The sequence below is a fragment of the Salvelinus alpinus genome, chromosome 29 (assembly GCF_045679555.1).
Source record: "Salvelinus alpinus chromosome 29, SLU_Salpinus.1, whole genome shotgun sequence".
Classification (NCBI taxonomy): Eukaryota; Metazoa; Chordata; class Actinopteri; order Salmoniformes; family Salmonidae; genus Salvelinus; species Salvelinus alpinus.
This window is the reverse complement of record NC_092114.1, coordinates 28,735,264-28,748,551: the sequence shown is the minus strand read 5'-3', so window position 1 is coordinate 28,748,551 and position 13,288 is coordinate 28,735,264.

Below are 13,288 nucleotides of genomic sequence, written 5' to 3'. Positions count from 1 at the left end.
AGGAAATGAAGAGAGAGGGAGCGAGAGAGGGAGCGAGAGAGAGAGAGAGAGAGAGAGAGAGAGAGAGAGAGAGAGAGAGAGAGAGAGAGAGAGAGAGAGAGAGAGAGAGAGAGAGAGAGAGAGAGAGAGAGAGAGAGAGAGAGAGAGAGAGAGAGATAGATAGAGAAAGGGAGAGAGAGAGTGACAGAGAGTGAGAGAGAGAGTGAGAGATAGAGAAAGGGAGAGAGAGAGTGACAGAGAGTGAGAGAGAGAGAGAGAGAGAGAGAGAGAGAGAGAGAGAGAGAGAGAGAGAGAGAGAGAGAGAGAGAGAGAGAGAGAGAGAGAGAGAGAGAGAGAGAGAGAGGATGGAGATGGACTAGAGAAAAGACCAAGCTATGGCTAGCTGCTGTTTAAACTGCCTCTTCAAGACCAGAGACTTCAAAATACTTTTTTTCTATAGGCTGAAGGGATGGGTTAAGAACCATTATTCAAGGAATGGCTGGAGGGGAATAATTATACTGGTGTCGGTTGTTCCAGGAGCCTTATTGGTGAGGGGTGTCAGTTATCTATCACTGAAGGGAGAGCAGAGAAAGGTGGAAAGGTATCGACATCTTATCTTTTTCACGTTACAAGAATATATTAAAGCTATAGCCGCTGAAGCATAGACAACTCTCATCATCAGAGCACTGAATAATGGACGCTGCTTCCCCTCCAATGGACAACTGCATCAACGGGAATGTATAAGAGAGCCTATTGTGTGGAGTACATCGTTCAGTGATATGTTTATCAAGCAGCAGCAGTAATAACCTTCCTAAGGCAGATAAAATCACCAGCAATATTACCAGCCAGCTTCCTTCCGCCTTCCCTAAAGACCAGGCAGAGAGAGAATGGAGGTGTGTGTGTGTGTGTTTGTATATGCAGGCTTGTGTGTGTTGTCCCATGATTAATTATTTCATTTATTTTCTACTGGGCATGAAAGCAAGAGGAACCCTCCCGTTATGTTATCAGGCTCTACCCACCTGCTAACTAACGACGGGATAAAGATGTTACCGTAACAACTACAACTGAGTGGCTAACAATATCTGTGAAATCGATTTGTTGAATTCAGTTTAATCACAGTCAGTCTTACCAGCAACATCCTCAGTATCACTTTACAGAGAGAGACTATCTGGGCTGGACCAACAGTATTGTTCTCCCTTGCGGTACGGAGGTTAGGAGCTCATCGTTATTTGATTACCATGGTGAGATTGTGGCATTACATCCAGCTCTTAATGCTTGAGCTACATGAGAAGGAGAGATAAAAATAGCACACCTTTGACTAGTTTGCATTGTCACTGGTGCCTTGTGCAAGCGGATTTGTGACTGACTGGGTATCGAACCCTCAAGGAAGGATAGTCATCAAGAGTAGCCAACTGTAAGATGTCTCTACAACCACTGACGTCAATCATGAAGGAAGTGGACAATGCTTATAAAGTACAGTAAATCTTCCTGATACAAACTCTTAATAAATGGCAGTATATCTCAAGTAAGGAACACGTGTTAGAATGGAAGACGTACCATTATAGACAGTAAAGACATCAACTTGGAGTAATAGTTAGAACTGGATTGCAGAACATTTCCAAACCAAACAAATCACCAGCAGCCTTTGATAATCAGAGCACACAGCTACTTGACGAGAGTTCTGATGTGCTCCGGAACACAAAGGGTGCAATTAGCATAACAATGACATCATTAATGGACACTCAACCGGCCTGATTGTTTAATTAGTGCTCTTTCTCTCTTTCTCTCTCTTCTCTCCCGCTTTCTGTCTCTCTCGCTCTCTGTATTGTCAAAATAGCCTGGTATCTTGCTTTACCAATCAAAGGCTCATCACATGGCATGTTTAAAGAGAGCCCGCCTCACCCCTTCTTGGCACCCCTCCCGCGCCCCAAACGGAGGCCAGATTACTTCTCGTTATCCTGCAGCTGTAAATAGCAGCCCCTGTCCTGGACTAGAATTTAAATTAAAACACTCACTGGATTAAAGATGCTACAAAAGGCCACTCACTGCAATCAGGCTCACTGATTAGGGTTTTCATACAGAGGTTGGAGGATGAAAGCTGGGCGCTCGCTGGGTACGACCAGGGAATCGTTTTGTGTGACTCAGAAGCTGCTGCTGGTTCTTTAGTGTTCTCAAATAGACTTACCCCTAGCTGGCTGTTTCCGGTGCTTTTAAAAAGTACTGCATTTCAATGAATGCAGTAGAATAGCCATAGGGACAGTACATTCCGGATACGTTGGTATTCACTGGTATCTAACTTTGGAAGTGCAAGATTAAAGTGTCAGCAGATGTTGAACAAGATGTTCAATATATTGTGGGATGTAGGAATAAAACAAAAAGTGCGAAACCGCTAAACAACAGTTGTGATGACGAGTAACAAACGCTAACAATGCTAATTTAGCATTTTTTCAATTTGTCATATAAAATAGGTCTGTGTACAGAGTTACAGTGCCTTAACTGCCTTTACCCTATACTACATACCTGTACATACGCAGTATTACAGTCAGGGTTTGATTTGGCCTGCTAAAGGTCTTGACTTGATTGATCTCCTCCCATCCTCATCGACAGTCACGGAGTGGCCTTCCTATTGGAAGACAATATGACATGAAAAGTAATGTTTGATTTATGACACGGCCAATTTAAAATAATGATCATGGATTAGCATGCTAGGCTAACCCCGGGAAACACCAACCTCTGCAAAAAAAGAAACATGATTAGAATTCATCAGTGACATGAGTCTCACCCTGCTACGACATGGCATGGTAGAGGGGACGGTGTTGAGACACAGTGTTTTGAGGTGTTTGCTTTTATATCTTAAGCCTCTTGCAGTTCCAGTGGGTGGATTATGACTGCTAGTCTCCCAGACCTTCTGCGGTAAAAAGTTTTTAACCTCGTAATGTCAACACACCAACTCAGACAACACTATCACTACTGTCACAATGGGGGACTTATTTCTTCTCAAAATAGTGAGAATGTATATCCAAGTAGGCCTACAATCTGTCCATCCATTAACTAGAAAATGTCCATCAAATTCCATTATTGTCAATACTGTCATTGTCTCAATACTTTCATGTCTTTGTCATTTTCCAGAACAATTTTGAAGATGGTGTCACATAAGTTTAACGTGAAATAAAGACAAAAATCTCTCTGTGAAAAGTTAAAAAGGGGATCTATTCATTCTGTGAAGGAAGAAATCACTCCTCTTGGTAGCAGGAAGAGAAGATGGCTGGAGGTGTTAATTTCATGGGTTAGGTTTTAAATTGAGCTTCACAATTTTCTCCCTGAGTAGATTAAAGGAGGAGGATGGAGAGAAGGAAGGCCTGGCTGTCCTCAGGTGAGAGAAAGTCTGGCTGGCTGTCCTCAGGTAAGAGAATGTCTGGCTGGCTGTCCCCAGGTGAGAGAAGGTCTGGCTGGCTGTCCTGAGGTAAGAGAAGGTCTGGCTGGCTGTCCCCAGGTGAGAGAAGGTCTGGCTGACTGTCCTCAGGTGAGAGAAGGTCTGGCTGGCTGTCCTCAGGTAAGAGAAGGTCTGGCTGGCTGTCTTCAGGTGAGAGAAGGTCTGGCTGTCCTCAGGTAGGACGACCCCTCTCCATCCCCTTCCTCATCCTCCTTCCTCCTCACTCCTTCATCCTCTCCTCTCCTCCACATCCTCCACAGCTGGTCTCTTTCAGCTAACCTCAGGATAGTCTCTCTCACGCGCCGGACCTTGAGGTCCATCCTGAAAGTGGGGTAATACTTGCAGCTGGTGAATGAGACTTGGGTGATATCATACCAATCACATCAACACTGTTGTGACTAAGTGGGTTTGACTGCAGTGCTAGGTAAATGCTCTGTTGACTACTCACAACTGTGAGCACAAGGTATATCCAGGACAACCTATATTTTAGGATAATAGAATAGAATAAAATTGAGTAGAATATCATCACCTAAACTTCCCAGTGAGTTAAAACATTTGTATCTACACTGACTGTTCTCATTAAGAATCAAAAACCCAGTTGAATAATGAAAGATACTTTTTTGTTTTCTGTATGTTCCTCCCTAGGTTATAATTTCTAATTAAATTCTCTCATCTAAACCTAATTTCAAAAGGTGGAGATGTGTTCTGTACATTGTAATAGAGTCAGAAATGGCCTACAACATAGTTAGATCAGCAAGTCAGCCTGGCTCTAAAGAATGATGGTGCTGTTTGTTTCATGTCCATTAGCAGAACAACACCGCTGCTATTAATTCCTCAGCTTGGGTTTCATTCAAAATGGCACCCTATTCCCTCCGTAGTGCACTTAGGGCCATAAGGTTTTAGTAAAAATGTGTAAGGGCTCTGGTCAAAATGAGTGCTGTACGTAGGGAAACGGGCAACATTTGGAACCACACTTGGTTTCCTACCATTCTTCCTAATTCATTCGATTGGGTTTTTCCCGCTTTGCAAGCCTCTCTCTGCAAATTAATGATGCAGAAACAAAATATTGTTGAGACACTGATGTGCTTCATCTACATGGGGTGAAATTTCTGTCATTAGAGAGGGAAAGCAAAGCGGCTGATGACTAGTTTGTGGCTGCCAGTGAGTGTCGGGGTCCTTCGCCCGCGGGGTGTGTTCTGTCAGTGAATTGATTAGACCGCCAAAGAACTCTAATGACAGTCACGGTGAAAAATAATAAACGTATATTTGCATTTCCTATACAGATGCATCTCACATGGCAAGTATGCTGCTTCTTTAGCGCTCTCTATAGTAGGTGATTCTCCCTACAGATGTGAATGTTTGTATCGATGCCATCAAGAATAGCCATTAGAGACTCTTGTATTCTGTATTCTTACATTACTTATATATCAGTGTTTCCGACATCTGTTTGAATTTGTGAAATGATATCTGAGCCCTGAACATATCACACCAACAGAAGCAGCAAGTCCAAGGGGTGTGCATGATGCGTGGTCATAAGGGGTTTTACAGGAATATGAGACCTATATGAAACATTTGCAGTTAAATGGCGACAAAAATCTTTTCAATCACAAATCCTTTCTCTTCCTCTTGCACACACACACACACACACACACACACACACACACACACACACACACACACACACACACACACACACACACACACACACACACACACACACACACACACACACACACACACACACACACACACACACACACACACACACACACACACACACACACACACACACACACACACGTACAGATGGGATATAGGGAGGGACATTTCCTTACCTCATAACTCCCTTGGTTTGTTTTATTCACTGTGGCATCCGGCTCGTATCCACCTCGTCACGAGTCACTTCCTCCTTCAGCTCCAGTGTAGAAAAACATGACATCTTCCTATGGCTGTAAAATATCTCTCTTGTTAATCTATGTTGAAATGGCTAATTATGTTGGATTCACTTTTCTGCATGTTTGCCTGTGAGAACATGCTTGGGATAACCCCCTCCTCTCATACTGAACTACAATGTGCATGCAAGGCCACAAACAGTAATGTACTAGGGATTTGTTTCATCCCGTTTTGTTGAATGTACAGTATAAGATCAGAGTGCATAGACACACATGAACCTAATAAACAAACGGACAGACATATAATTAACTCAGCATGCACAGACTTTTATTGGAATGGAAGGTCACCCAGTAGCCATGGTGTTTATCGTAGATCCTGTACGCCACGACACAGAGAAAACAATTAACAGTCAGTCAGTGAAAAATGATATTTGTGAACGGAACAGTTCAACAGAATTTACTGTTACGTGAGATTCAATCTGAATTCAGCCCCCTGGCATTTGCATATGAGAGGAAAACAAATGTCCTCCAACATTTCCTAATGGCAACCATCAGTAACTGTCACTTCATTACTGTAAGGAGAGCAACTGCTGAATGTTAGGAAAGAGAATAAGGGAGAACAAATTCAACCCATACACTGGCATCTGTTTCAGAAGTCACCATGGTAACACTTTGTTTGAAGGGTACCAACATAAGAACTTCACAACACATTCATAACCAGTACATCAAGCCTTATAACACATTCATACATAAGAATTTAATGTTTGTGCACTGTTTGTGATAAGTTATGTGTAGCTTATGAACGTGCTATGAAGTCCTTATGTAGGTTAGTACTCTTCCATATAAACTATTACCAGAACAGTTTTGTGTGATCTTTCAATCTTTGGCACACTTCAGAAAGTTAAAATAACAGACAGTTGAAACACTGGCTCAGTAACAGTGTTCTGGTTCAGTAACAGTGTTCTGGCTCAGTAACAGTGTTCTGGTTCAGTAACAGTGCTCTGGTTCAGTAACAGTGTTCTGGCTCAGTAACAGTGCTCTGGTTCAGTAACAGTGTTCTGGCTCAGTAACAGTGTTCTGGTTCAGTAAAGGTGTTCTGGTTCAGTAACAGTGTTCTGGTTCAGTAACCGTGTTCTGGTTCAGTAACAGTGTTCTGGTTCAGTAACAGTGTTCTGGTTCAGTAACCGTGTTCTGGTTCAGTAACAGTGTTCTGGTTCAGTAACAGTGCTCTGGCTCAGTAACAGTGTTCTGGTTCAGTAACAGTGCTCTGGCTCAGTAACAGTGTTCTGGTTCAGTAACAGTGTTCTGGTTCAGTAACAGTGTTCTGGTTCAGTAACAGTGCTCTGGCTCAGTAACAGTGTTCTTGCTCAGTAACAGTGCTCTGGCTCAGTAACAGTGTTCTGGTTCAGTAACAGTGCTCTGGCTCAGTAACAGTGTTCTTGCTCAGTAACAGTGTTCTGGTTCAGTAACAGTGCTCTGGCTCAGTAACAGTGCTCTGGCTCAGTAACAGTGTTCTGGTTCAGTAACAGTGTTCTGGTTCAGTAATGGTGTTCTGGTTCAGTAACAGTGTTCTGGTTCAGTAATGGTGTTCTGGTTCAGTAACAGTGTTCTGGTTCAGTAATGGTGTTCTGGTTCAGTAACAGTGTTCTGGCTCAGTAACAGTGCTCTGGCTCAGTAACAGTGTTCTGGTTCAGTAACAGTGTTCTGGTTCAGTAACAGTGTTCTGGTTCAGTAACAGTGTTCTGGTTCAGTAACCGTGTTCTGGTTCAGTAACAGTGCTCTGGCTCAGTAACAGTGTTCTGGTTCAGTAACAGTGTTCTGGTTCAATAACAGTGCTCTGGCTCAGTAACAGTGTTCTGGCTCAGTAACAGTGTTCTGGTTCAGTAACAGTGTTCTGGTTCAGTAACAGTGTTCTGGTTCAGTAATGGTGGTCTGGTTCAGTAACAGTGTTCTGGCTCAGTAATGGTGTTCTGGTTCAGTAATGGTGTTCTGGTTCAGTAACAGTGTTCTGGTTCAGTAACAGTGTTCTGGTTCAGTAATGGTGTTCTGGTTCACTAACAGTGTTCTGGTTCAGTAACAGTGTTCTTGCTCAGTAACGGTGTTCTGGTTCAGTAACAGTGTTCTGGTTCAGTAACAGTGTTCTTGCTTAGTAACAGTGTTCTTGCTCAGTAACAGTGTTCTGGTTCAGTAATGGTGTTCTGGTTCAGTAATGGTGTTCTGGTTCAGTAACAGTGTTCTTGCTCAGTAACAGTGTTCTTGCTCAGTAACAGTGTTCTGGTTCAGTAATGATGTTCTGGTTCAGTAATGGTGTTCTGGTTCACTAACAGTGTTCCTGCTCAGTAACAGTGTTCTAGTTCAGTAATGGTGTTCTGGTTCAGTAATGGTGTTCTGGTTCAGTAACAGTGTTCTTGCTCAGTAACAGTGTTCTTGCTCAGTAACAGTGTTCTGGTTCAGTAATGGTGTTCTGGTTCAGTAACGGTGTTCTGGTTCACTAACAATGTTCTGGTTCAGTAACAGTGTTCTTGCTCAGTAACGGTGTTCTGGTTCAGTAACAGTGTTCTGGTTCAGTAACAGTGTTCTGGTTCAGTAATGGTGTTCTGGTTCAGTAATGGTGTTCTGGTTCACTAACAGTGTTCTGGTTCAGTAACAGTGTTCTTGCTCAGTAACAGTGTTCTGGTTCAGTAACAGTGTTCTGACTCCAATGTGTGCCATGCCCGGGTTCACTCAGTGTAGAGGAAGAGCAATGTCTCCTCTGCTCCTTCTCTCACATCCACTGAGCCCCTCCATACATCATTGTCCTGCTGCTGACAGCCAGGCGCGCACAAACACACACACATGCGCAAAAGCGCACACCATTCAGTTATGTGTCTGTGCGTGTGTGTGTGTGCCTGAGTGCGTGCATGTGTGTGCCTGTGTGTGTTTTTCTGCGTGCGTGTTTGTGCGTGCATGCGTGCGTGTGTGTGTGATGGTCCCCAGCCTGCTCTGATAGCCAGCGATGACGGATGGACGTCATTTATGGGGATGTATCAGCAGGCTACCCGCTTCGCACATCTGTCACCAGCTAAAGGCATTACAGGGGGGTAATTCATCTGGGCAGGACAGAGGGAGGGCCTGGGTGGTGAGAGGAGGGCCCATAGAGAAACCAGGATGCAGGGATGCCAGGACACCCTTAGTGCTCAAATGCTCCAATACTGATCAGCATGGCTACAATCAGCCAACAAAGGAACTGCAGTCTCCCAGATGTGAAGATTACGGTGCACTATCATAGTGTTATCATAGTGTCATTGGCCCCAGATGTTACACGTGTGTGTGTGTGGTGTATTTTAAAGGAAGACATCTCGAGGGAGTGAACACTTCATTGCAATGACAGGTGTTTTCCCCAGCATCCCAGTGAAGCAGCAATACCTGTAGTAACTAACCAACTCCAGGACACTAGTCTATAAGAGACATGATCCGGGTCTTGTTCAGTAGGGTACAAAGTTGCTAAATGTTTTAAAACAGAACAATCAATAAATATTCTGATAGTGCTTACCAACTTAAAATCATTTGCTCCTGTTGGTGTCTACTTAACACATCCCATGTGTTGGGGCACATATCATTACATTCTGGCTTCAAATCTGGACTCAGTGAAATCTTCATCTGTTCTCTCCATCACCTCCCTCAAACATCCAAGCTGAAAGTTGTACACAGGACAAAATAATTTAAGATGCCAAATGTGCAGGTCCATTGATTTTAAGAGGGTTTCCTGTCCTGTAGAGGGGACAGAAAGGAGTACAGAAGCAGGGTGTTTTCCTGTGCTCTCCTCTTCTCTTCCAGGCTAACAGAGGAGAGAGAAAAAGGAAAGCAGGTGAAAGTGTAGTAAAAATGAAAGAAAGTTATCCTCTGAGGACTTCCATGATGTTGCTAACTACTCTGTGCAGGGGTGCATAAAACGACCCCGCGACGCCGCTTGGAGAGCAGTGTGTGTGTGTGTGTGTGTGTGTGTGTGTGTGTGTGTGTGTGTGTGTGTGTGTGTGTGTGTGTGTGTGTGTGTGTGTGTGTGTGTGTGTGTGTGTGTGTGTGTGTGTGTCGGCCGGGGCATCAATGACAATTAATGCAAGTGGTGTCTCAGACAAGGAGGCTAATGAGTTTTAATACACATGCAGGTGAGGAAGAGCTGAGTCGCTGGAACCCATGACAGCCTAATTAGACGCAAATTACAATTCCAGGGGATTCTATTCAGAGTCGTTGGGCTGGCTGGCTGGCTGAATCGCTACCACAAATCTCTGTATGAAATGAATGGGTCCTTTTTAAACGCGCCAATCTGTTGCCTTGATTGATAATTGCCTGTTATTTTTCTCTCTGTTTGAGCATCTCTCTCTCTCTCTCTCTCTCTCTCTCTCTCTCTCTCTCTCTCTCTCTCTCTCTCTCTCTCTCTCTCTCTCCCTCTCTCTCCCTCTCTCTCCCTCTCTCTCTCTCTCTCCCTCTCTCCCTATCTCTCTCATCCTCTCTCTCTCTCTCTCTCTCCCTCTGTCCCTATCTCTCTCTCTCTCTCCCTCGCTCTCCCTCTCTCCCTATCTCCCTCTCTCTCTCTCTCTCTCTCGTTCTCTCTCTCTCTCTCTCTCTCTCTCTCTCTCTCTCTCTCTCTCTCTCTCTCTCTCTCTCTCTCTCTCTCTCTCTCTCTCTCTCTCTCTCGCTCTCGCTCTCTCTCTCTCTCTCTCTCTCTCTCTCTCTCTCTCTCTCTCTCTCTCTCTCTCTCTCTCTCTCTCTCTCTCTCTCTCTCTCTCTCTCTCTCTCTCTCTCTCCCGCTCTCTCCCTCTCTCTCGCTCTCTCGCTCTCTCTCGCTCTCCCTCTCTCTCGCTCTCCCTCTCTCTCTCGCGCTCCCTCTCTCCCTATCTCACTTTCTCTCTCCCTCTCTCTCTCTCTCTCTCTCTCTCTCTCTCTCTCTCTCTCTCTCTCTCTCTCTCTCTCTCTCTCTCTCTCTCTCTCTCTCTCTCTCTCTCTCCCTCTCTCTCTCTCTCTCTCTCTCTCTCTCGCTCTCCCTCTCTCTCGCTCTCTCTCGCTCTCCCTCTCTCTCTCGCGCTCCCTCTCTCCCTATCTCACTTTCTCTCTCCCCCTCTCTCGCTCTCTCTCTCTCTCTCACTCGCTCTCACTCTCGCTCTCTCTTTCTCTCATGCAGCATTGTGAACGAGAGTGCCCAACTCCAGCCCCCATAACAGGATGGAATGGTAGATGTGTTTTGTATATTTATAAAGTAAATTATATACGTTCCTTCATTACTGTGTTATAGTTCTGAGTGTGAATATAGGATAACTAAATGAATGTTGACAACTTATCATTACCATCAGGAATTGGCCTTGATGATATACTGTTGGGCTGGTTTCATAATAGCACTTGATGACTCAAACCCATACTTTTCAACAGCGAGGTAAGGAGGACACTTGGTACATGTACTGTAACTAGGGTGTAAAACCTGAACACAATTGTATGGATAGCATTACAGTGTATTCGGAAAGTATTCAGACCCCTTCCCCTTTTCCACAATTTTTGTTACATTACAGCCTTATTCTAAAATGTATTAAATAAACAATTTACTTTTCAATCTACACGCAATACTCCATAATGGCAAAGTGAAAACAGGTTTGTAGAAAATTTGGCAAATTTATTAAAAAAAACAAAAACAGAAATAGCTTATTTACATAAGTATTCAGATCCTTTGCTATGAGACTCGAGAAATTGAGCTCAGGTGCATCCTGTTTCCATTGATCATCCTTGATATGTTTCTACAACTTGATTGGAGTCCAACTGTAGTAAATTCAATTGATTGGGCATGATTTGGAAAGGCACACACCTGTCTATGTAAGGTCCCACAGTTGACAGTGCATGTCAGAGCAAAAACCAAGCCATGAGATTGTCCGTAGAGCTCCGAGACAGGATTGTGTGGAGGCAGAGATCTGGGGAAGGGTACCACAACATTTCTGCAGCATTGAATGTCCCCAAGAGTATAGTGTCCTCCATCATTCTTAATTGGAAGTTTAAAACCACCAAGACTCTTCCTAGAGCTGGCCACCCGGCCAAACTGAGCAATCAGGGGGAGAAGGGCCTTAGTTAGGGAGGTGACCAAGAACCCGATAGTCACTCTGACAGAGCCCCAGAGTTTCTCTGTTTAGATGGAGAAACTTCCAGAAGGACAACCATCTCTACAGCACTCCACCAATCAGGCCTTTATGGTAGAGTGGCCAGACGGAAGCCACTCCTCAGTAAAAGCAAAATTATAAAATGATTTATAAAATGAAAGATGAACAGAGTAAAGTACAGAGAGATCCTTGATGAAAACCTGCTCCAGAGTGCTCAGGACCTCAGACTGGGGCAAAGGTTCACCTTCCAACAGAACAATGACCCTAAGCACACAGCCAAGACAATACAGGAGTGGCTTCGGGACAAGTCTCTGAATGTCCTTGAATGGCCCAGCCAGAGCTCGGACCCGATCGAACATCTCTGGAGAGACCTGAAAATAGCTGTGCAGCGACGCTCCCCATCTATCCTTAAAGAGCTTGAGAGGATCTGCAGAGAATAATGGGAGAAACTCTCCAATTACAGGTGTGCCAAGCTTGTAGCGTCATACCCAAGAAGACTCAATGCTGTAATCACTGCAAAAGTTTCTTCAACAAAGTACTGAGTAAAGGGTCTGAATACTTCTGTAAACGTGATATTTTTTCTAAATTTGTAAAACCTGTTTTTGCTTTGTCATTATGGGGTATTGTGTGTAGATTGATGAAGAAAATAACAATTTAATCCATTTTAGAATAAGGCTGTAATGTAACAAAATGTGGAAAAAGTCAAGGGGTCTGAATACTTTCTGAATGCACTGTACATGGACATTCTATAGGAACCCCAAAGAAACAGGTGTACAAGGTATACATACTTTGTGAAATGTCAATTAGCACACTTGTGCTAAGTTGTGAAATGTGTTTAATTGGGGTCCTCTGGTTTGTCAGGGAGGAAGAGATACATGCTCATGTTCCCTTGTGCCTGGTATGGTATGGCTTTGTGTATGGGTTATCACTTACCTAGTGATTCAGTGTTATTGGTTGAAGATAATGTTTAGTGTACAGGGGACCTCTTCTATATACATCAATAGTAACTAAATACATACAGTAGTCATGTCCCCTTGTACCTGGTATAATATGGTGTTGTGTAGTAAGCAGGGCATAGTTAATCAATGTCTGCTGTTAGCCTCACTACATCTATCCACTCTCCCCAAGCGTGAAATTGCTGCTAATGATGTTAATCATGCTCTGTAATTTATAAAGCACCTTAGCCTTGTCCAGCTAAGCACATTTAGATCGTATGCACCACCACGGAGGTAAACATAGCTAGCTCTACAGTACGTGTCGTATCATGGACGATCGGCTTCAAACGCATTTAGAATGCAGACAAAGCTAAGTAATGCAGATAGGCCGTTGGGGTTTGGTGGTACTACAGTACATAATGTCATTTACACATACAGACATCTACTGAACTAACATTATGTTGTTTATCAATTGATATAATATACATTTATTGTAAAAAGTCAAAATTAGCTCCTATTTTACTGTAACTATACATATTGCACAATTTAGCAAAAAGACAAATCCTTCTTTTGCTGGGTTCTGTTGCTAGATTGCATTCAATAATGTGTTTTAATCCCCATATTTGAGTGTGTGTGTGTTTGTGTCAGTGTGTGTGTGTGTGTGTGTGTGTGTGTGTGTGTGTGTGTGTGTGTGTGTGTGTGTGTGTGTGTGTGTGTGTGTGTGTGTGTGTGTGTGTGTGTGTGTGTGTGTGTGTGTGTGTGTGTGTGTGTGTGTGTGTGTGTGTGTGTGTGTGTGCGTGCGTGTGTGCGTGTGTGTGCGTGTGCGTGTGCGTGTGCGTGTATGTGTGTTTACAAAATGTGGCCCGGAGTACAAACCAGTATACACACTTGATCATTGCAGAATTTTCAACCACAATGTTCCACTGCTCACTG